The sequence below is a fragment of the Alligator mississippiensis genome, chromosome 5 (assembly GCF_030867095.1).
Source record: "Alligator mississippiensis isolate rAllMis1 chromosome 5, rAllMis1, whole genome shotgun sequence".
NCBI lineage: Eukaryota > Metazoa > Chordata > Crocodylia > Alligatoridae > Alligator > Alligator mississippiensis.
This window is the reverse complement of record NC_081828.1, coordinates 138073880-138097179: the sequence shown is the minus strand read 5'-3', so window position 1 is coordinate 138097179 and position 23300 is coordinate 138073880. Positions and strand designations below refer to the sequence as shown.

The following is a 23300-nucleotide window of genomic DNA, read 5'->3' as shown; positions in this document are numbered from 1 at the left end:
AGGAATGAATGCTGGGTTCACAAGACCCCAGACGGGTGATCATCCAACCTCCTCTTGAATTTCCCCAAGGTAGGGGCGAGGAACACTTCCCTGGGAAGTTGGTTCCAGATTTTGGCCACCCTAACTGCAAAATATTGCCTTCTGATCTCTAACCTAAACCTACTTTCCATCAGCTTATTACTGTTGTTTCTTGTCACCCCAAGTGGTGCTGGGGAGAAAAGGGCTCTACCTATTTGCTGTTGATCTCCCCTGATGAGTTTGTAGGCAGCCACCAGGTCCCCCCTCAGCCTTCTCTTGCTGAGGCTGAACAGGTTCAAGTCCCTCAGTCTCCCCTCGTAGGGCCTGTCCTGCTGTCCCCTCACCAAGCGGGTGGCCGTCCTCTGAACCCTCTCCAAGCTGGCCACATCCCTTTTGAAGTGCGGCGCCCAGTACTGGACGCAGTACTCCAAATGTGGCCTGACCAAAGTCGCATAGAGGGGGAGTCTCACCTCTCTGAACTGGCTTGAGATGCACCTTTGGATGCATAACAAGGTATGGCTGGCCTTGCTGCCTGCGGTCTGGCATTGGCGGCTCATGTTCATCTTGGAGCCAATAACGACTCCGAGATCCCTTTCCGCCCCTGTGCTTTCAAGAGGGGAACTCCCCAGCCTGTATGTATGCTGTGGATTCCTTCTCCCAAGGTGCAGCACCCTGCATTTGTTTACATTGAACCCCATCCTATTCTCATCTGCCCACTTTTGTAGTCTGTCTAAATCTAGTTGCAGCCTCTGTCTCCCTTCCAGTGTGTCCACCTCGCCCCACATCTTAGTGTCATCAGCAAACTTGGACAATGTGCTTTCCACCCCCTCATCCAAGTCACTGATGAAGATGTTAAACAGTGCGGGCCTGAGGACCGAGCCCTGGGGGACCCCACTGCTCACATCTCACCAGGCTGAGTACAACCCGTCCACCACTACTCTCTGGGTGCGCCCCATCAGCCAATTTTTTACCCATCCAACTGTGCAGGCATCAATGCCGCAGTCGCTTAATTTATTGTTGAGGAAGGGGTGAGAGAAGTGCCAAAGGCCTTCTTAAAGTATAGAAAGACTACGTCCATGGCGACACCATCATCCAAGGATTTAGTTACTTGGTCATAAAAGGCAATCAGGTTGGTAAGGCAGGACCTGCCTTTGATGAACCCATGCTGATTGCCCCTGAGCATGATCTCCCCTGCTGGCCCCCCACAGATGTGAAGGAGTCAGGGGGAGCTCTAACTGCTCTATGATAAGAAAACCAAAGGCAAACAGCAAAACATATAGGTATTTAGAATTTATTTTATTATGATGATAGAGACACTGGTAGGCTTCTTAATTGCTTTAACACTGTAGCTATATCAATAAAACATTGCCCAACTGATCACTGTCTCTCTGTTTCTCTCTCTCTCTCTCTCTCTATATATATATATATAATGGTCTTTTGTTTTAATTATGGAAGAACATGGATTTTGAGGTATTTTACAGAGTGACTTTGTGATTTTTTATCAGGGATTTTTCAGTTTTCCAATAGGGAACACCAGAATTCCTGCTAGGGAAGCAAGTGGCAGGACCCAGACAGAGGAGCCTGCTCAGAGCTGGCACCTTGGACCCAGGTGGAGGTGGATGACCTACTGGCCAGCTGGAGCCAGGAAGACATGCTTTAAAGCAGGCCACCACACTGGGAACATCTTCTGGGCGATAGCTGCCCAGATGGCTGGGCAGGGGCACACATGGCAGTAGTTCCGCACAAAAGCCAACTCTGCAGTCATAGCCCACTGGCAGCTGGCCCAGAGGGGCAGATGCCCCTACTGGTTGTGCAGTCCTGATCTGGGTCTGGCAGGTGCAGAGCAAGTCACAGCCAGGCAGCAGTGCCCACTGCCAGACTGCTGCAGTGAGTAGAGGGTGCAGGGAACTTCAGCAGTCTGGCAATCCAGCTGGCACAAGAGGTAGTGTCCCCAGGAACCAATTGGCTGGGCCACAGAAGCTCCTGAGTGTAAGTAGCCCTGAGCTACTTGCTAGGGCAGCTTTTTTACTGATGGGGCCAGGACAGGGCAGCTTTTTACACTGCAGATGCAGGAGGAGCCAGGCAGGGTTATTTTGCCTCAAGTGGCAAAGTGCATGTCTGGGCAAGTGCGCTGAGGCAAAAAGCCCTGGCTCAAATTTGCACCACTTCTATTTGAAGTGCTGCAAGCGCACATGCCTGCATGTGTGGACACGCCCTGTGTGTCTAAAATTTGCACTTCATTGCAGTATAGACGCAGCTTGATTCACAGACAGGCCTCCTATTGAATTTTGTGAGATATGTGAATGAAGATTATTGGATTGGTTTTTCTTCTGAATACCAGACCCCTACTTAGTCACAAGGGTTGATCTCTAGAATGAAGGCCAAGGAGAATAGAATCCTATCTTGAGCTCACAGAGCCACGTTGTGTTCATATTGCTTCCTTTGTAGGGCTGTGTGAAATTTCACCTGGTGTTTCATTTCAAAGCTGTTTCAATGTGCTTCAAGCTCGAAATGACAAAATCGAAATGAAACAAAAGCCTTCAAAACAGCTTCGAAACAAAACAAGGGCATTAGAAACATTTCTGAAGTTTTGAAATGTTTTGAGTTTCGAAGCCAGCCTTACTGGACTTTGGCGCCTGTCTCAGCTGGCAGCAGCAGCCTCCTGTCATCCAGCAGGCAGATCGGGGGGCCTCCTATTCCACTGGGAGGGCTGTAGGGCTGTGCCAGACTCCTCCCAGGGGTGCGGGCCACCTGATCTGCCTGCCAGATGACAGAAGGCTGGTGCTGCTGCCTGGGACCTGCACTGGGCTGTGAAGAGGAGTCCAACACAGCCCCCACAGCCCTCCTGGGAGTGTGGACAGGCCCCCGATCTGCCTGCTGGATGACAGGAAGCTGGTGCTGCCAGTTGTGGCCAGCAGCAGCACCGATCTTCCCAGCACGGGCTGTGCCCCGATCTGCCTGCCGGATGACAGAAGGCTGGTTCTGCTGCCTTGGGCCAGCGGTAGCCAGGGCCGTCCCTGGGGGGGCAAATTGAGGTGACTGCCCCAGACCTTGAATTTAGTGGGGCCCTGCAGAGCTGGGCGGAGTGGCCGTGGAGACTCTGCACTGCCGGCTTCGCATCTGACTGCTCGCTACACCCCGAAACCCCTGCCACCGGTGCCAGGCAGGGGCCTCCAAAGCACGGGACCCAGGGCGGTTGCCCTGATTCACCCTCCCCCCCCCCCGCCCCCCCTGGGACAGCCCTGGCTACTGCTGGCCCCAGCCAGCAGCACTAGCCTCCTGTTATCCGGCAGGCAGATTGGGGGCCCACCTGCACACCCAGGAGGGCTGCGGGGGCTGTGCTGGACTGCTCTTGGGGGCTGCGGGCCCCTGCTCTGCCTGCCGGATGACAGGAGGCTGGTGCTGCTGGCTGGAGCCAGTGGCAGCACCGTTCTTCCCAGTGCTGGGTGCAGAATAGCCTATGGGTGAAATGTCGAAACAGCATTGAAACGGCAAAACCATTTCGACAAAATGAAACGGAACTCAAAACAAAACACCATTCTGTCAAAACGTCAGAATGGAAGTCAAAGTGGAATGGTGCTGTTTCACACAGCCCTACTCCTTTCTAACTGTTATGTGCAGATCTGCTGGCCATTTATGGGGTTGACCTACTCCTCCATTTTGTCTTTGACAAGCAAGGGGACACCTGGAGCTAGTTCTGCATCATGAATGCAATTCCCTTGGTGCACCTCTAAATATTACCGGATAAGTGAGTTACAAATGTAACTTCTCCCGTTTGAATATTTTTTGTTGTTTTAGCTTTTGACAGACAAAAACAACTTTGCATTCCCTCCCCATCCTCCCCACTCCCAGGTTTTGTTTAATTTCCAAATTGAGACCATTACATTTAGAAAAGCCTGCTTTTTGAGTTATTTTCACCCCTGGCCAACCAAGGTTTTTTGACTCATTTCCAAATCTTAAATGGTTTCCAGAAGGGGAAAAAAACCTGAAACATTCCAACAGCATAAATTATATGACACTGTACAGCAATAAGAAATTATTAGAGCTCTTCAAGTTTTAATATGCACTTTAATTAGGAAGAGATCAGGCTTCTTGCACATGCAGATTTAAAAAGTAAAAAATATGACTCATTGGGATTATAAGCGAGAAGAACAATATACCAGCAGCTCTTTTCCTCAACAGTCACCGTAAAATTATGCATTGGTTTCTTTTTTTCTCTCTTCTTCCCTCTTGCTGAGAGATCCAGAGAGCCCTAAACATCTGTCATCTCCCACATGTTCACTGCCCTTCCTTTTTATAGTGTTTCAGTCCTTATTTTCCAAAGACTCCATTTTATGTTGCTTGATTTCATTCCTTAACTGGACTAGTGCAGTGAGAACCAACCTTTTTGGGCAGGCATGTCACAAATTAGCTCCACACCCTCCCTGAGTGCCACTCCCATCCCTTTCCCTTAGTTGAACAGCTGCCCTGCTTTCTGTCCTGTGCTCCCTACCAAGTTCCTGCTCTGCTTTGTACTTCCTGCCTTTTGCTTTTCTTATGATCTGATGCTTTGCTTTCTGTCCTCTCCCCAGTCTGCTGAAAGGCACATAGAAAGGCTACTCATGCCTCTTGTGGACACCCATGCTGCAGGTTGGCCACTCCTGGGCTAATAGGTGAAGAACAGGAGCCAGGGGACATGGTTTGTATTTGACCTTGGTACTGACTCACTCTGACTTTTTAAGCAAATTGTCTAGTTTACCATTTATAACAAGTTGATATACTATGCAGATTTGTAGAGAGCATTTAGAGAGCTTGTATGAAAGATGATATCAAGGACAAAAGATTATTATTAACTAGAGAATTGCTCTTGTATGGAAGCTGGCATTTCTTGTTCAGTAGCTCTTAAAAATCTTACTTATTCTGTCATTTTGGCCCCCTCAAGCTGGAATCTAGGATAGGCAGTTTTAACTAGACCATCTACATGTAATGAAAAGCAATATAATCTCTTATTTAAAACAAAAAATTTTATGTGATATGTCAGATATATATTTTTTTGCGTGATAGTCATCCAGACATTCATTAAGCTATTTGACTTGGCTATCAGAAAAATTCCTCACCTGAGCTGACCAGTAAATTGAATCCTAGGACTGCTAATTTCAAGTTACCGCAATACTGCCTGAGTATGTTGCACAGTAACTCAGCCAGCAAAATTATGATCCAGTAAAACCGTACAGTAAAAAGTAAAGGTGCGCATTAAATCCCGTTGATCAATTAAGTGAATTTTACCTATGGGTCATGGGCAGTAACAAGGTATTTTCACAGTGTCTTGTGGCAGGGTAGCCTTTGTGCAGTATGCTTATATACCAGTAATACCGTGACTTAATATGAATCCTTTTGTGGTTTGGATCCTGCAGCTTCTTTGGAAGGTTTTGCAAGCTATGCTGAGGTCTGAGCTACCTTTCTGTATCTGAGCTGACTAGTCACCAATTGACTGGCTGTAGAGTAGATTAATCCTGAGTGGCATAAAGGGGCTGTAACACAACAGAGATCAGGTCTAACGGATGCACCCTGACTGCAGCCCTTTGTTTAGTTTATGCTTACAATGTAGAATACATTTAACCTACTTAGTGAGCAATTTAACACTTCAAACAGCTGAGTATCTATACACCAACCCTGCGTACCCTACAGCAAGCTGGCATTAAACTTAGTAAAACTGATGGAATTCACAAGGTCCTGACTATGCTCTGATATGTTTTTCAAATGTTTTAAAAGTATAGGAAAGCATCAAAGAAATGCTGCCTGCTACCCCTTTTTAAAAACAAATGTATTATGTTTTATGTTGGGCAGCAGTTTGGAAGTAGCTTTAGAGTTTCAAAATATATAGCTAGTCTCTGATATCTTATTTTGTTATCTATTTGGCTAGCTGGGTTTTTTATTATTTTATTTTAATCCTTTTCATTTCTACTGGATTGTAAAATTAAGGCTGCTTTAGTAGCATGTGTAGTATTTCTACACCTGCATCATCAAAGATTTCATCACAGCCAAGGGGACAATGCTTGGTAATATACTTTTTCTCTACTAGTTCTGTATGCTCAGTAAAAGGCATTGTATGTACTAAAGGACAAAACCTATGCTTGCAACCAGCAGAAGGTGCTGGTGCAAGATCGACATAAGGAAAGATGGTTTGAAGCAGTCAAGGTTGAGCAAATGGTGGTAACATCCATGCCATGCGGTGATGGTACGTGGGCAATAAACATCACTAGATTATTAATAAAAACATAACAGTGGTGATACAACAGCATTTATGCCTATTTCAAAAAGAAGCAATATAAATCCTGCTTAAAGTACCGTCCTAGTGCCTTGCCTAGTAAAATCAGTCACAAGTCAAGTTTTACAGGGTCAAAGCCTGTATGGACAGTCAGCTACAAATTCTGTTGAAATCAGAATGAAAGGAATTGTCCACAAATATAGATTTCAACATGTTCAGTGTGTGTGCAGGAAGGTGCTTCTTCTTTCAGAACTTACTTCTTAAAAGCAGTTCTTGGGCTTGATGCCTCAAGTTCAAATTCTCTACCTGCAAATGATGCCAAATTCCTGGGGCATTTTTAAAATAAATTGGTTGTCCTTTCTGCTTTAGCAATAAATATAAGATTTTCATCTTGTGTAACTCTTTCTGTAGTGTGTGTTTCTGTATGAGCAGATGCTTTAAAACAACTTTACAGATACAGTTATAGTCCTGCTCCCTCATGGAAGTGAATGGGACTGTATCCATAAACAAAGTCTACTCAAATCAGCAATGGTTTGCAAGATTAGGCCTCTATAGTTGTATGCATCTGACAGCTATTTCTCAGCTCATCATCTGAAATTCTCTATTTTCTAAAAATCATTCAAGCCTTTTCATGTTTTTTTCTTAGCAAATCAAGCTAATATACTGCAATTGTTTTAAAAGAAGCAGACACTATTTCAGTTCAGTTAGTTGTTTGTTTCATAACAGGTTGGATTTTCCTCTAGATAGTTTAATGGACCTGCCTGAAATACTAAAAAGGCACAAGAAATAGCACTCGCTAGTATATGAAATACTCAAGAATTCTGCAGAGATGATAAGAGCTAGATGTCCTTATTTGGACCTGATTCTCCTTGAATTATTTATGAAGTGAGTGTAAAAACACCAGCGATCTGATTTAGGCAGCATTTGAGGCCCAGTTTACTTTTGCTTTACATCAGTGTGCGCAAATATTTGAGGTGTATGGCAACGGTAAATTCATCCCTTAATTTATACTTTTGTAACCTTGTGATTAACTGCCTTGTCACACATTACACTTAGCATATGCTTTATCAGATTGTTAGTAAGCATTACAATGAGTTAAATAATTTCTGAGCAATCACACAGTAATGCTTACTACAATCTAAATACAACACATCCTAGGCACCTGAGCTCTTAAAGACTGGTATGCTCTGGCATGGTGCTGGAGCTGAGAGCCACAAACATCTGTTTGCTGGTCTTGGCCCTAGCTCCAAAGCCAGTCCAAGGGTCTGATGTGGTGCAGGCGCTAGGAATGACACAGTTGTTGGTTGTGGCTATATATTAGAACCAATAGCTATTTGTTGGTCCAGCCACCCCCACCCCCCTCCACCCCTGCACGAGAGCCTCTTCAAGGCACTGGAGAGTCTCCTGATTGTATTACCTCTATGGAGCGGTCAAACATTAGCTCAACAGTTCCTATTACACAACCTGTGTTGAGCTAATGTTCTAAGTGCTTATATGCACATGTTGAGCTAATGTATATGCACATGTTGAGCTAATGTATAAGCATGCGGTCATGTTTATGCTCATTCTGTGGAATTTCTGCTTCTAACAGTAACATGGTATATAATAATAAAGATAAAGTTATGCAGGACATGTTGCTTATACTACCAATATTTCTCTTTGATAAGGAAACTGACCTTGAAAAGACTGATATGAAGATGGTTATAAAGAAACTTAAAAGAATAAACTAAAGACACTGTGTCTGATTCTTAAAAGTCCTATAGGATGTAAAAGGATTGAAGAAAACATGATCCTACAAGAACTGCTCTAAAACCCACAGAATTTGATAACTGGTAGAAGGATATTTATTACAAAAGGGTTTTGGAATCATCATGCAGAAAGAATAATATTCTTTATTGTACAAGACAGATAAAAATAACTATAGAAAGAATATTTAAAAAAATAGTTCTGTTCTTGCTGTAAAAGTCCTAGCTTTGCTATGCTACAGTGGCATTTAGCATGCATTTTACTGCTCAAAAGCTCAGGCACTAGCATTTTAAATGTAGGTAGCATGTCATAAGTGTAATGTGTGACAGGGCTCTAATACTCATAGTGTCATGAGTGCCACAGTGTCATGAGTGCCATCTCACAGAAATACAGCAGCTTGAAAACTGTAGATCTCCTCCCCTACTTTGGTGGCTTTTAATGACTAAGGATTTTGTTGACTGGCCAAGATATGATATCAGACATAGATTGGACAATGGGGTAATTTCCATTTGAGAATTTTACTTCAGGAACTTGGATAATTTTCAATTTGTATTAATTCATTTGTACAGTAGTGTAACTAAGGTGGGGTGACTGGGGAGGAAACCTGGGTACTGACTTAGATGGTGGAGAGGGCCACAAAATTAGTATCTGTCACTAGCCATATAGGCACACTGGCAGCGTGATGTCAGCCAGAAGTTGCTGTTGCCCCAAGCTCCTGTGTGCCATGTTAAGTCTCTGCATTTGTATTGTGTGAGGCGCACACAGATTTGAGTCCTGGATGTAGGACCCATTTAACAAGAGATTGTTAATGCAGGTAACCAAGACCAGAAAAGGATTAGTCAGATACATGAAGGACAGCTCCATTTGGAGCTATTAAATAGAATAATCAAGCATGTATATTCTGACATTCATAACCTAAGATGCTGGAAAAGATATGATATGGTGTGGATTACTCCAGTCATGCTCTCTTATACTTTCTCAAGCATCTACTACTTACTACTGTCAGAGATGGGATGCTGGGATCATTGACCCAGTATGGCACTTATATTATTATAATGAAAATACCTTTCTTGACCCAATGAGATTACCAAGTGTATACAAAGGGTATGAAAAACAGATGATGGAAACGAACTGATAAGTTGACTTTAATAGGTGTAATTAGCAGGAGTTGAAGCATACCAGTTTTTTATTCATTGCCCTGGGTTCTGTAGGCATTGTGGCATAGACTATTTGAAGGAAGACCTCCATTCTTCTTATTCTTCTGTACTATTTATCATCAAATACACCTTTGGCAGAAGGTGGAAAAAAATCTTCATTGTTTTCTTTAATATAGGTCCCTGCAGACATACTTTCTCAAATACTTTTTACCATTTGTCCTCCATGTTATCCAGAACATAGAAGTGATATTTTATTTCCAAGTCTTTAAATTGAAGTAAAATATTTTCAGCTGTTAAAAAGCTTTCAGTTTCAGAGAGCTTTATTTAAAAACATTAAGCTAGTGAACCAAATTCTAGTTTCTCTGATTTAGTTGCTATTCAGGTAGAACTCCCACTGATTGTCTCAGTAAAACACTTGGGATTTGATCCAACATTTTCAGAGTTTTTGAAAAGTATGACAATGGAATTGTTTGAGTCTGTGTTTTCATCCTACTTCTGAATTGCTATCTCCCTTTTTGGAACTTGTCAAGCATTTTGCTTGATGGCATTTTTCTAAAACTGTCAGTAAGCCCAGCAGTGTACCAGATCTGTCACAGACATGAGCTGGTGTTGGGACAATATCAGTTTCAATTTTAAGGTAGTCCAGGAATTCAAGACTGTTACCTCTGTCTCATCCTGAAAGAATCTGATTTTGAAATGAGCTTTATACATTTTAAAAACAAGGCCTAGGAATTACTCTTTTACACTGACACTCATTTGTGTGCAGACTGCTGAAAACCTTTACTTTGATTTCCACTCACTACTTCCCCCTTACTTTTAGTCTTCTGGTAGTGTTCTGCTAAGAGAAATGAGCTATTTGTCGTCAAAATGTTTTCAAAGAGAATGCTGAACAATAATCTTGAACTTTGATATTAGCCTTGCATCAGTATTGTTGAAATCATAGATAGGATTTAAAACTTTACAACCTGAATACTGAAAACTCAATTCATATTTGTAATCCTGTACCAATAATTTGAAGTTTTTAATCCATTTACAACAACAGCACAATGTGACTGGTTGGTTGTTCGTGACTATATACTCTAAAATTTTGTACATATGTGTTTTGATGTTACCATGAATTTTGAAAGAGAGAGAAAAAGATGGATCTTGCATATGGTGGTACCCAAAGTAGGTGGATGCTTGAAATGTTATCTTTAATCTTTCTCTCCCTTACATTCTTCATCATTAAAATGGGAGTAATGATATATAGTTCATAGTATCCCATTGGAAGGCTAAATGACAATGTTTCAAAGCTCTGTTGGGGATCCAGCCTGCTTTTGAAATGGTTTCCATTAGTCAATGGAACAAGCATGGCTAGATTGCTATACTGCTTTGAACATTACTTTTCTTTATATGTATAGGTTTTGCATATCTTTTTCTGTCATTAAAATATAAAAAAAACCAGCAATTTTTTTCTTAACATTCTCCTTTAGTGTGACAGAGCAGCTTTAAGGGCTGGAACAGGCAGCCACCAGGTGGTTGATGAGGGCAGCCATTTTACAGCCCAGCTCTCCTGGCTATGGGGAGCAGTTTGTGATCAGTAGTCCTGGGAGTAACATTGCCCGAGTTCCTGCAACTCCTGCTCCAGGAACATCTCGGAGGTAAGGATGAGGCTATGGGGAAGGAGGACACCTCATTGGTCCTGGACATGACCTGAAACTGTATCCTGCTGGGACAGAGAGGCCTGGTGGTCCTGCCTGTGGCAGGGGAGGGCCACTCAAATACCAAGACCGAGGACCTTCCTGGTGTAAGGTGGGTTGGGGCACCTAAACCCATGCCCCAACCTTAGGGTGGGTGAGTTAACAAGAGTTGTGGGCCAGGCAAGCCAGGGAGAGCACCTGAGCCTATGGGGGTGTTTGACCATGTGCCCTGGGAGAGGGTGGAGTGTGGGGGGTCAGGTACATCAAGTAGAGTGACACCTGAGCCTAGGGGGGTGATTGACCCTGTGCCCTGGGAGAGGGCGGAGAGTGAGGCCCCAGAGTGGTAGGGGTGGAGTAGTGGCCCGGAGAGGGGCCTGGGGGCAAAGTCAGCTCACAGTTCTGCAAATCACCCAGTGTTCGTTCAGATGCGGGTTGCGGGAGAGGCCCAAAAGGCTGCATGGCTGTTGGCTGAGGCGAGAAGAGATTAAGTTTGATGGCCCTCTGGGGTCACTCAGAGGAAGCAAGGGCAGGGTGCATGTGGCCCAACAGAGCGGTATGAGAGAGACCCAAGATGGGTGGTATGTGAGAGCCCTGGTGAGAGCAGGGGGAGTAAAAGAGGTCCCGGTGAGGGGGGAGTGGTATGCCTGTGGCCCAGAGTGGGCCAGTATGTATGAGGCCTAACTATTCATTGAATTTGGTCTGGCCTCAAGCCAGAGGTGTGTTATATGCGAGGCATCGGACATGTAAAGGGATGGTTGGAGAGTATACATTTGGCCCTTGTCATCAGGGCAGGTCAAAGGGCAACTTAATCGATTATTTAACAACTTGAATAATTTACAACAAGGCGTGGCAGGAAAACAAGGTGGACGGTTTGACAAAGGAGTGGGCCAGTCTCGAAGCTGGGCCTGAGAGTTGGCTCCTTTTGTCACATTTAGCAAGAATGAAGCCCGCTGTTCAGTTTGTCATTCATCCTGTGGAGGAACTGTACGGCACACAAAAACATTGTGCTAATATATGTATGTTAAGCCACTGCCTAATAACCAAGATATTAAACAACTGTCTAATATTTGTTGTGATGTTTGTGTTTGAGAACACAGAGGTGGGTGTTTATATAGGCATTTAAATATTAAAGATTCAGACTTCTGAAAAATTCACAGGTGTACAGATTTGAAGGTTTGGTTTGGACCAACCTCTAATTACTGTCTCTAATGTGCCCCACCTCCATTTACATGCTATAGCCAATAGGTCAATTTTCAACAAGTTACAGAACTATTTTTTTTAAATATTCTTTCTATAGTTATTTTTATCTGTCTTGTACAATAAAGAATATTATTCTTTCTGCATGATGATTCCAAAACCCTTTTGTAATAAATATCCTTCTACCAGTTATCAAATTCTGTGGGTTTTAGAGCAGTTCTTGTAGGATCATGTTTTCTTCAATCCTTTTACATCTTATAGGACTTTTCAGAATCAGACACAGTGTCTTTAGTTTATTCTTTTAAGTTTCTTTACAACCATCTTCATATCAGTCTTTTCAAGGTCAGTTTCCTTATCAAAGAGAAATGTTGGTAGTACAAGCAACATGTTCTGCATAACTTTACCTTTATTATTATATACCATGTTACTGTTAGAAGCAGAAATTCCACAGAATGAGCATAAACATGACCGCATGCTTATACATGCACTTTTATGAATCAGGATAATTTCATATTCAGCCCCACCCTTTGCTGGGGGAGGTGGTCAGGGATTTAGACGGGGTGGTGCAAAAATAGCTGCAGCTGCCTCTATGTCACTCCATGCACAGGGTGTAGATAATTAAAGATGCATTAAAATCATGTGGAGTTCATTACTTATGCTGATTGTCTAAACAAAATATTATTGTTATCGGTTGTGATTAAACCTCACTGAAAGTGGTGGGTGAAACCACTACCATTCTGTTCAGGAAAAATGTGGGAGCAGCTAAATTCCTCTTCCCCTTTTTCTTTCTGTTTCTTTGTTATAGCCAAAACAATAGAAGCCATCTCTGAAAATGCAGATCTGCTGAACAGAAGCTGTCATAAGGCCTAAGGATTTTTCTAAGGACTGATATAGCTAATGTAGGAACTAGTGTTGCTTGTTAGAGCTGTACACTCAAAAGAATCATGAAAAAACCACTAAACAAACAGGGGTATGATCTCTGAGTATTGGGAACACTTTGGTGTGAAAAACTGAGAATGATTTCGAGGTAAGTGCTGACTGGGAAAGGGCTTGGAAATGTGAGCAAAGATATCATCTTCATGTGTTTGATTCTGTCTTTGGGTCATTTTAATCATTTAGCTTTTCCCATTGCATAATACAGGTAGTTGAATTGTACTTAGTAATTCTTGCATTGAGCCTGCTAACTTGTGCTTAAACTAACATTTATATTTTAGGACGACATTCTCTACCGCAAACTCATTATATTCACAGCAAGAAAAAGTGACTCTGATTATATAAATAGTCTCGTGATAGCATCTCTTTCCCATAAAAGCAAATGTGAGAGACTTTTTAAAAATATGCTCCTAGTTAACCTTTCAAGCCAGTTTCCCTATTGTCCAAGAAAACAGCTTTTCTGTCTTTTTTTTGTTCTAAGCCTGACATGTTTTCTCTGTTTTCTGTGGCTAGGTACAGATGTTCAGGAAGGTTAGCTTGCATTAAACATGGCCACCTGATCTAACTTAGTTTGCCCAGGTGTGGGCCTTATACTTAGTTCCCTAGTTAGGTCAATTGAAGCAAGAACTATACAGAAGTTCAGGAAGGTTGGTCTAAAAATGGCTGACCTGATCTAATTTAACCCTACATCAGAGGTAGTCTGACTTAGATTGGGTCCAGTGAGACCAAACTAATTGAACTTCTGGTACAGTTCCCAGCACAGCTCCAGGGCAGGAAAAGCCCAGTTACTGGCTATGCTTTTCCTACCACCTGCCTGGCACCAGGCTATTTTTCTCTTCCCAGCCTCTTACCCCACCCCCAGATGGACAACTGTGAAATAGCCAGTTCCACCCAAGCCCGCTAAACCTCCCATTCTGCAAGCTGCTTCTGGTGCTGGTTTTACCAGTGTTCACTGGTGCGAGGAGCCCTCCCTGCAGAACTGCCAGCCCCTCCCATCCATCTGCTCCTCCCTTCACCCCAACTTACTTCAAACAGGCTTCCAGAACCAGTGAGCACTAGTAAAACTAGCCCTGGGAGCAGTCTGAGGTATTGGGGGAAGCTCGCTGGCATCAAGGGGGAGCTGAGGATCTGAGGGGATTTGGGAGGGTTGGAAAGCCTCTCTGATTCTGCTAACCTCTCCCCACCTCCACTCCCAACTCTGCTAGGCCTGCCTCCCCCCCAATCCCACTAAACCATCCTGGACCCCACCAACTCCCTGCCCTGTGGACTCCTCAAGCTCCCCTGCTACCCCTCTCTCCCTCCCCCCACAACATCCCAATGTACCTTAGATGAAGTGGCCATTTTTAACTAGATCTAACCTCCCTGAATGTCTGTATGCATCTTGCATGTCGTTTCACAGTATCTGATAAAGTGAGCTTCAGCTCACAAAAGCTTGGACTACCCACACCCACACCATACCATATACCACACCACACACTTTAGGTGCAAATCTATGCTATCTTCTACAAGTTTTCTGTGGTCAAACAAGTGTTACAGCTATCTACTTTTGACCTCACACTGATCTAAGCCAAGCAACATACTGAGTGGTGAAGTGCAGTATATGTCCATATTGCATTAACAGAACAAGCCCCTCTGCTATTCTGACCATGCTACCTGAAAATATAAATTAAGAAGCATCATGAAGAATTTTCAAAATGATACTACTGGAAACCAAGACACTAATTATTTATTTTAAGTCAAGCCAAGCAGGAAAGACATTGACTGGTATAAGCTAGACCTAGAAATGCTGGGCATGAAATGAGTCTTTTTACTGTAAAATTGACCATCTACCCTATTGGCTTTAGTTCCCTAGAACTTTGGCTCCCAGTTGCTTATAGGCAACACAAATATTTGTATCAAATTCACTTGCCTCTATAGGAAGTAGGACTTTATTAGTGCAACATTCTTTCTCATAATGAGGGTCCAATTGATACTCGGTTATAGGAGCAATAATTCTAGTTTTTTCCCCCCAAACTACTACTTCACCTTCCTCACTTGTCCAGTTTCACAGCTGAGAAATATTTAAGGTGAACAAACTTGGCAAGGTCAGGGGGAAAAGACTGAAACCAGTTTTTAAAGGGGGAAGAAATCAATAAGTGTTCTCCCTGTTGGCACTTGCTTTTTTGAAATGGAAGTCCCAAATTCCCTCAGCTGCTGTCCTTGCACTAACAACAATATTGGGGCTGCTTAAGATTTATAGGGGTGTCATGTTTAATATTCTTCTTTGTCAAGAATTTTTTTTCCTCATGTCAGGCAATGAAATTAAGCCTTCTGTGAACCTGAATACTATAGACATAAAAAACCTAAAGAGAAAAAAACCCCCACCACAAAACTATAAGCAACAGCATAATAGTAGCAAGATCTTCAGCTTGTGTCTATCAGCAGTGGTCCACTAAAGTAATAGGACTACAATGCCAGATGAGAAACTAGACCTAAATCTTCTAGTTTAAATTACTGTTTCTTTACTAATGAGATCCTCCCTCACTTGGTAGAAGGGCCCAACCCTTGCCTGCACAGTGAAGGCTCCTATTTCTTCCCTCTCAGCCATCATTGGCAATCATGAACTTATCCATCAGTGGCAAGGCATAGGGGGTGCATGAGGGCGCACATGCACCCCCTGAGAGTGCTGGTGCACCCCCTGTCAGGCCGTGTTCCCAGTGCCCTGCTGTGAATGCTGGCCAGAGAGTGGGAGTGCTGGATGAAGCGCTGTGGCCACTTCCGTGAGCACTGTGGCCGCTTCCTGGTTGGTACGATCGGCCGTGGGGGACACCCGCCCCCGCAGTTGGCAAGATTGTCTGTGGGGGGAACCCCCCCCAATTGCTGACTGGTCGCTGGGGGGGCATGTGCCCCACCCAACTATGGTGGCACCAGTCGCCCATGCTATTGGTCACAGCCCCAGTAGGTGCACCACTTGAACTCATGGCAACCTGCTTGCCTCTGCATCTATCAAAGAAAAAAGCCTTCTTGGTAGCCTGATCTGCAGGAAGGCTGGGGACCTGCCTGACTTTACCATTTATACTTTTCCCCCTTCTTCCTGCCTTCCCCTCCTTCTCTGCCCTTTGGCTTCCTAATTTCCAGCTATTTACTTTTTCAGACTGTCATTCTTCTACCTTGGATAACTCAATTACAGCAGTCTCCCTTGCTTACCTTTGGCATTATTTCCCCCCCCTCGTTCTCCGGTTCCCTCCTTTCTCTACCCATTGTTTTCCTAATTTCCACCTATTTACATTCTCACTGACATCCTGTCACACTTTTACCTTCTTTCATTCCTTAGAGAGCTCAGAACAGCAGAAACTCCCTATACCTGAAGAAGAGTGTTTGTGTCTAAAAGTTTGCAAAAAACTTTTCCCCAACTACTCAGTTGATCTAATAAAAGATAACACATCTACACAAAGAACCTTGCCTGCCCATGTCCTTAGACTAATACAGCTACAACCAAAAACCCTGGGTTAACCAGGCACTGATCTATTTCCCTACAGAAGGCCTTGTGAAGTCCCCTGAAGCTTCTACCCAAAGTTTTTGTGGAACAGTTTAACCTATTGGTTATCTTCCCAAAACCTCAGTCGTTGAGACTAGCAATATCTTTATACATGTTGTATGTGAAGAGAGCTCTGTCCCTGTACAAAACTAACTTTTCTAACTAACTTCAAAACTAACTAAATAACTTCAAAACCTCCTGTTCTGTAAGTGCACAGCTGTAGGGTGCTTTGAGTGGCCAATCACACAACAAGCTGTCACATCTGTCAGTGCCCTCATTGTCTATGTATGCAACCATTATTAAATCTCTAATAAAATTATATATTCAGTTTTATTAATATTTTCACTTCCTAATTATATCTATCACCAGCATTTTCTCTTATGAAGACATGAACCATTTAACACATACATATTTATTGGTGACATTAGCAGCTGAAACTGAGAATACTTGTTTAAAACAATTTGCATATGTAAAAATGACTAGAAGTAGCTAGAAAGTAAATCAAATAGTGTTAACTGATGTTGGTTAATATGACTATGGTGAGATTTTGTTATTAAGTTTCCATTTCCTTTTTGCACCCTGAAATTTACCAGAGGAATTCATATTCTTTATAATCTATGGATGGAAGATGAGGAAATGGGTTGTGGTGCCTTCTGTTTTGGTATTCACTGTCTGGTTTTCATTGTTTACTAGCAACATAAAAATAGGGGAGAATTTTACCAAATCTGTTGTAGTTTTCTGCTAATCTAAGTAGCTCATCTGTTCCAAATGTATGGTAAGACATGGGGAATTTTATATGGGAGGATTCTTCCTCCTAATGCAATCATTGCATATAATTCTCCACTAAATAATATCAGGGATTAGATGGAAAACAGTGTCTGTCATTCAGAGGCATAGCAAGGCATTTCTGTGCCTGGGGCAGTCATGTGGTATGCAGGACAGTGCCACCTTCTGCCATGCCAATTGCAGTGGCACAATCAAGCACTGCTATGGCATCAGCTGCTTTTGAGTCCCCCTCTATCCTGCCCATGGCTGCTGCCCCAGTTGCCACCCTTAGTTATGGTACTGCTGTCATTTCAGTGTCAGCCACATGATTGCATAGGAGCAAAAAAATGGACTTTGTGTTGAAAATTCATGCAAGACACTGGTTGTTTCTTTCTGATCTAGTAACTCTTACTAGTTCCGAACAAAACACCATGACATATTTCAAAACTCCATAATAGCTGTAAGTTAAATCCAATGGTATAGTGGCAACCAAGCCACATGTTTTTTTTTATTTGGATAATGTTACATAATACTGCTACATATAAAAGTAGAGCACTAAAAAACGACATTAATTGAAATTCAGTGGTGGTTTTGTTTTTTTTATGGTCTTGATAGCTCTTTTACCAAGTGATAGCTGGATTTAGGACCCTTGCAGAGTAGTTTATACTTGAATGAGAAATTGCAGAATGGTTAGGAGTGAAATCCTGGCACCAGTGAATTCAGACACTAAACTCCCATTGACTTCAGTGGACCAGAAATTCACCCGAAGTATTTATGTAATTTCATTATTTACTTATTTTTATTACAAACAGTGGTAGGAATAACCTTCATACAGGTATCCACTCTCTTTTCACAGATATCCTAGATCAGGGGTTCCCAAACTGTGGTACACGTACCCCTGGGGATATGCAAGACATCTCGGAGGCAGGGGGGTGGAGGTACATGGGAGGAATTGTGTAATGGTAGACTTAATTTTCATTATAGTTGGCATTTAAGGGGTTAAAATATGCTGGTAGGGATACACAGGCAGCTGGTAAATCTGGAAGTGGGTACGCAATAAGAAAAAGTTTGGGAACCTCTGTACCGAGATGAAGCACTTTATCCCTGTCCCAAGAAGCATCTATCTTGTTGCTTTGCTTCTCTCAGACTGTCCTCACTGTGGACATAGCTAGAGTTAGTTAACCATCTTGCACTCACTAAGATTTTATTTCAAATTGTTTCATAGTTACCTGGGTCAAATCCAAGTACACTTTAAATTGAAACATAAATTTCTAATATTATTTTCAGTAGTATCTCAGCTCCATCAAAGGCTAAGAAAAATTGAGTAAAGACAGCAGGATTTTGTTGAATGAGACTAAATATATGATGAATGACACCTAAAATTTACTTAGCTGGTAGACTGAACTACTACTTTTAATTTGTAAAAATATCTATGAATTTTTATTTGAGGCTAGTTCTTTCACCTGTTCATCATGATTAAAGGGAATCAAGGCCTCTCTTTTTTTAACCGTTAATTTAGGCCCAGATTTTCATGTCCAGCCTATAGGTTGATGGGCAGATGAAGCAAGAGGATCCTTGTCCATAAAGTTGGTCTCAGACCATGCTGTGACTGCTGCTGCCATAGCTCCCAGAGGCCTAATATGTGTTGCCTGGGGGTGAGTGGATTGATGAATGAAGCAGCAAACCCTTTGGCCCTTCCTGAACCCACACTTGCTTTTCCCCTCTTTTTTGGTGGACATTAAGCTGTTGTGGAGCCTTTAGTGATGAAAGTTGTAATTTAAAGACACCAGCTAATTTAGAGGAAGGTGGTATTTGGAAGATGGTCCCTCAGTCAAGTTGCTGTTAGTCAGTTAGTCAGACAGGGTCTTTAGAGGTTGCACACTGCTCCACAATTAAGGTTTTCTGTTGTTTTTATTCATGTATACCTACATTTGTCAAGTCTGGTGATCACTACATGGTGTCAGAAATGTCAGATGAGAGAACTTGAAACAATTTGAGTTCCGACTGAAGACAAATTTGGAAACTGAGATCACAAGTAGAGCAGCACAGCCATGTAAGCCTCTGTAAGCAATCTCTCTGCACAGTTATTGTCTAAGTAAAAGGACAGTGAATTACAGAAGTTTTGCAACCTCCATCTGCCCTTCTGTTGTCAAGCTATACAGCAGAGAGCTGGAGGGGCTTCAGGCAATGGTTTGAATGTTACAGAACAGCCACAGGGGCAGAGGAAAACATGACAACATCAAAACCTCAATCTTTTTGCATATTGTGGGGGAGGAAGCCCTGGTTGTTTATAACACCTTTTCCTTTAAAGAGGACAAAATATGCAATTAAGTGTGATACTGTTCACATTTGAGGAATACTGAATGCCAAAAAAGAATGAGACCCTTGAAAGACATGGGATTTTTTATGTTCGGACAAACAGGACAAAGTATAGTTCAGCATGTTTACTGAACTAAAGAGACTGATTAAAAACAGTGCTTTTAGGAACTTAACAGCATCTCTGATTAGAGATAAGATTATTTGTGGCACTGCAGACACTGCATTACAAGAGAGACCACTGCGTGAAGGGGATTTGTCCTTAGAAAAGACTGTGTAAATGTGTAGTGCAGCATAAACTGTGAAGGCCCAGCTTGCAGAGCTGAAAGCGCCAAAAGGAATTATCCATGCAGTAGGCCAGAAAGCACATGGTCAGAAGAAGCCACATCACAGTGTAGATTTTTCCACTGGCAAAGAGGCCTCTAAGGGGGAGAGAGCTAATAAGCTGATGCAAGGGCTGATCCAGGGAGGGTGCAATGGCACCCTTACACCCTATTTTGATTTCTCTTCCACCCAAAATTTAAAACCTGAAAATGGCAGTAACATTTTTAGTCAGGCAGTGCTGAGTGCATGAAATGACTGAATTTCATTGTCATGTATGTGATCTCTTCTAAAATCTTTATTCACAGGTGTTAACAACCCTTTCTTCTTCTTAATGGTTTACATTTTCCACCAATCAAGCTATCCTTTGTTTTGCAATTCTGCTGTCTGTTAGCTGCTCCTAGTAATGAAGCTCCTATTTCACAGTCCTGCAGATTTGTTTTTAACTCATTCCAATGAAGTTTTATTTGTTTTTGCTTCAATCTTAAACTGAATAATACAGCTCTGAATAATATACTGGCATATTAGTAAAGCTTCTAGTTTATTTTTAACTGGAGAAAAATATATGTTTTTTTATATGTAATTGTGCATATCGCCATCTGCACCGCCCCCCTCTTCAAAATTCTAGATCTGCCCATGAGCTGATGTGTACCAAGTGTGGAAGCAGCATATCCCCAGATATGTAGCATTTAGAAAGCTCTGTTTTAACTGTAACAAAAGGAACCATTCACCCAGGTGCTGCAGATCCTGAACACAAAAGCCTCAAGTGCATACAGTTGTGAGTATACCAGAAGAATTTTAGAGAGACATGGTAAAATCAGACAAATTCAATGAGAGGGACTGGATTTTGCTAGTGGAAGTGCAAAGAGTACTGGTTTCATTTAAACTGGACACTGCAGCTCAGGTTCATAGTTTATAAGAGCATGAATATAACAAATTAAAAATGAGACCTAAAATGAGCCCAACAAACATTAAAATAACTGGCTATTCAGGAAAAAAATATGCCAGTGAAAGGGAGATACATTGCTAGCATCCAATATAAAAAGAGAATATTCAAACTCCTGTTCATTGTGGTACCTAGGAAGGTGACACAAGGTTTGGGTCTGGCAGATTGTGGTCTAAATGAATCAAGTTAAGAATGTGTTTTCAGTACAAGAAGACACAGCATTCATGTCTCATGACAATCCTCTTTGCCATCACAGCTCAGATCTGCACAGTGTTCTTAAGAAGAAAACAATTGTTTCAGAACACAAAGCAACCATGACTTTATAGGAAGCATGTATTTATTTATGGACACAAACTATGCCTCAGTAGTCTGTGGCTAAAGAACTTTGTACTAGGTGCAGAAGCACAGCTGCCAAGAGTGCAAGTCATTCAGACCCCAGTATAAAGACTCTAATCTATCAAGACTTGAAGGAAAAACTTCCCATGAAAAACATATTATAAACTAGATCTGATACTTCTCTGGTCTGAGAAGAAAGTGAAACCTCATAAAAGACTTGCAGAGACTTGTTAAAGGAGCTGCAGAAAAGGGGAAACAGGAAAGTTAAAGACTCACTCCAGAGTGAAGTGCTATTAAACCCACCCTAGAAGGTGTTAATTGATTTTGGTGTTTATTGACATTTGTATGTATTTATTTATTTTTAAGAGTGATGAAAGTCATAATTTAGAGACACTTCATTACTTAGAGGAAGTTGGTAATTGAGAAATAGTCCCTCAGTTAAGTAGCTGTTAGTCAGTTAGAGCCGGACAGGGTCTTTAACCACAGAGCAGTATACTACATAAAGTCTGTTCTTTTTCCAGTCTTGTATGCCTGCTTTTATTGAATCTGGTGATTGCTACAGAGCCTATTCCCAGAACCCCTTCCCCTATCTTTGCTCAGATAAATGACACTGATTTCACTGCCATTGACCCTTTCATATCCAGGAACGAAGCAGCAGATTTTACCACTTAAAGCACCACATTCAATTTCTCTCCCCTTTAACCTGTTGTCACTTCCCTTCCTGCCCCTCCCTCCAAAAGTGCATTCAAGGGGTAAGATAGTAAGAGTGCAACATCTTTTTCTTTACCATTTTAAATGACTACTTCATGTGAACCTGTAGTCCTCCTTTTTTCATTAAAGCACTTCTGTGATGAGAGTTAAATTGAAATCTATTCATTATGGAAACTATTTTCATGTTAGACCTTTTTTGAAGAACTCCAAGTTTCCACACCATTTATTAAGCAATAACATCACAAGAGTGAAGCCCTAGGAAGGTTTTAGATTAGAAGAAATCTAATAAAGGCCTTCTCAGGGCAAACATTATGATAGAGAGTTGGAAAAGATGAGAAAGAGAGAAAAGAATAAAAAAGCTATTATCCTCTTGGATCAAGGACATAGTTTTGCAATTAAATCCAAAATATTTTGAGTCATATGGCAACTTTCTGTTCAGTAAGAGAATCAGTATTCTTTCCTCAGCAAATATAAGGATTTTGGAACAATAGTCAGCTAATGGAGTCACTGAACTGGAAAATGCAGTTTTGACTGTGAACTCTAAAGTGTTTAAAGCCTATGGAGATGTGATGATGGGCTGTGTTGGCATTTTACGGGAAGGCATTTAAAGCTGTCATCTGCTTAACAGGAATTGCCAGAAAATACACTAAGTGGACAAAGTGGAAACTTCAAGGGAAAAGAAAATAAGTGTGGTGTATTTTTCATTTGACTGCCCTGCAAAAAGGTCAAATGATACTTCTCACTCAGCAGTTACCTACTTGGCAAGGAGTCCACCTGTTTCTAGAAGGAAGAGACAAATTCTGCTTTCTGTGACTGGCATGCTAACATACAAAAAGACTTGTAATGGTTTCTCTTTTTTTTTTTTTTTGGAAAAGGCACATTTTAACTATATATATATTTAGAGGTCATGAAGGTATCCTTGAAGAATAAATCCTCTACACACACAGTAGGTACAGCATGGGCATCACTGCAGGTTTCCCCATGCTAAGGGCCCTAATGCACATTACACTTAGGATGCATTAACTACACTTCAAAAGCAAGCATCCATGCATTCAAGCAGTAAAGTATGCTAAGTGTGCTCATATCATTGTGAAGTTTCCTGGGAGAAATATCTCCAAATTATATTAGGAAACTCGTGTTCAGCTATTGTCGGGCTGCTCCATGGAATTAATATGAGTTCAGGATTCTGGTGCAGTGCATGGGCTGGGACTGATCATCAGCCTTGCACCAGAGCACATTCAAGGCTTACGTATGGTGCCAGAGCTAAGACTGGTAATTGACTGATTGTTGGTCCCAGCCGTGGCATTGCACCAGAACTGGTTCAAGACTGCTAGTAGAAGAGGTCCAGTTTGCTGCATGGATATCCAGCAGCAGGAGTGGCACCCTTTCCCAGGCTCAGCTCCCTGTGTCT

At 42.2% G+C, this 23300-nt stretch overlaps 1 long non-coding RNA gene across 6 annotated transcripts in view; it reads left to right on the top strand.

Moving 5' to 3' along the window:
- Window positions 1-20447, top strand: part of LOC132250891 (uncharacterized) — an 81691-nt gene extending 61244 nt beyond the window's left edge. For 4 of the 6 annotated variants that reach the window (XR_009462570.1, XR_009462569.1, XR_009462572.1 and 1 more), the window contains 3 exons: window positions 4590-4696; window positions 10641-10808; window positions 12850-20447. This is a non-coding gene — a long non-coding RNA (uncharacterized LOC132250891). The remainder of the gene's footprint in view (window positions 1-4589; window positions 4697-10640; window positions 10809-12849) is intronic. The other 2 variants (XR_009462571.1, XR_009462573.1) reach the window with 2 other exon arrangements.
- The last annotated feature ends 2853 nt before the right edge of the window (window positions 20448-23300 follow it).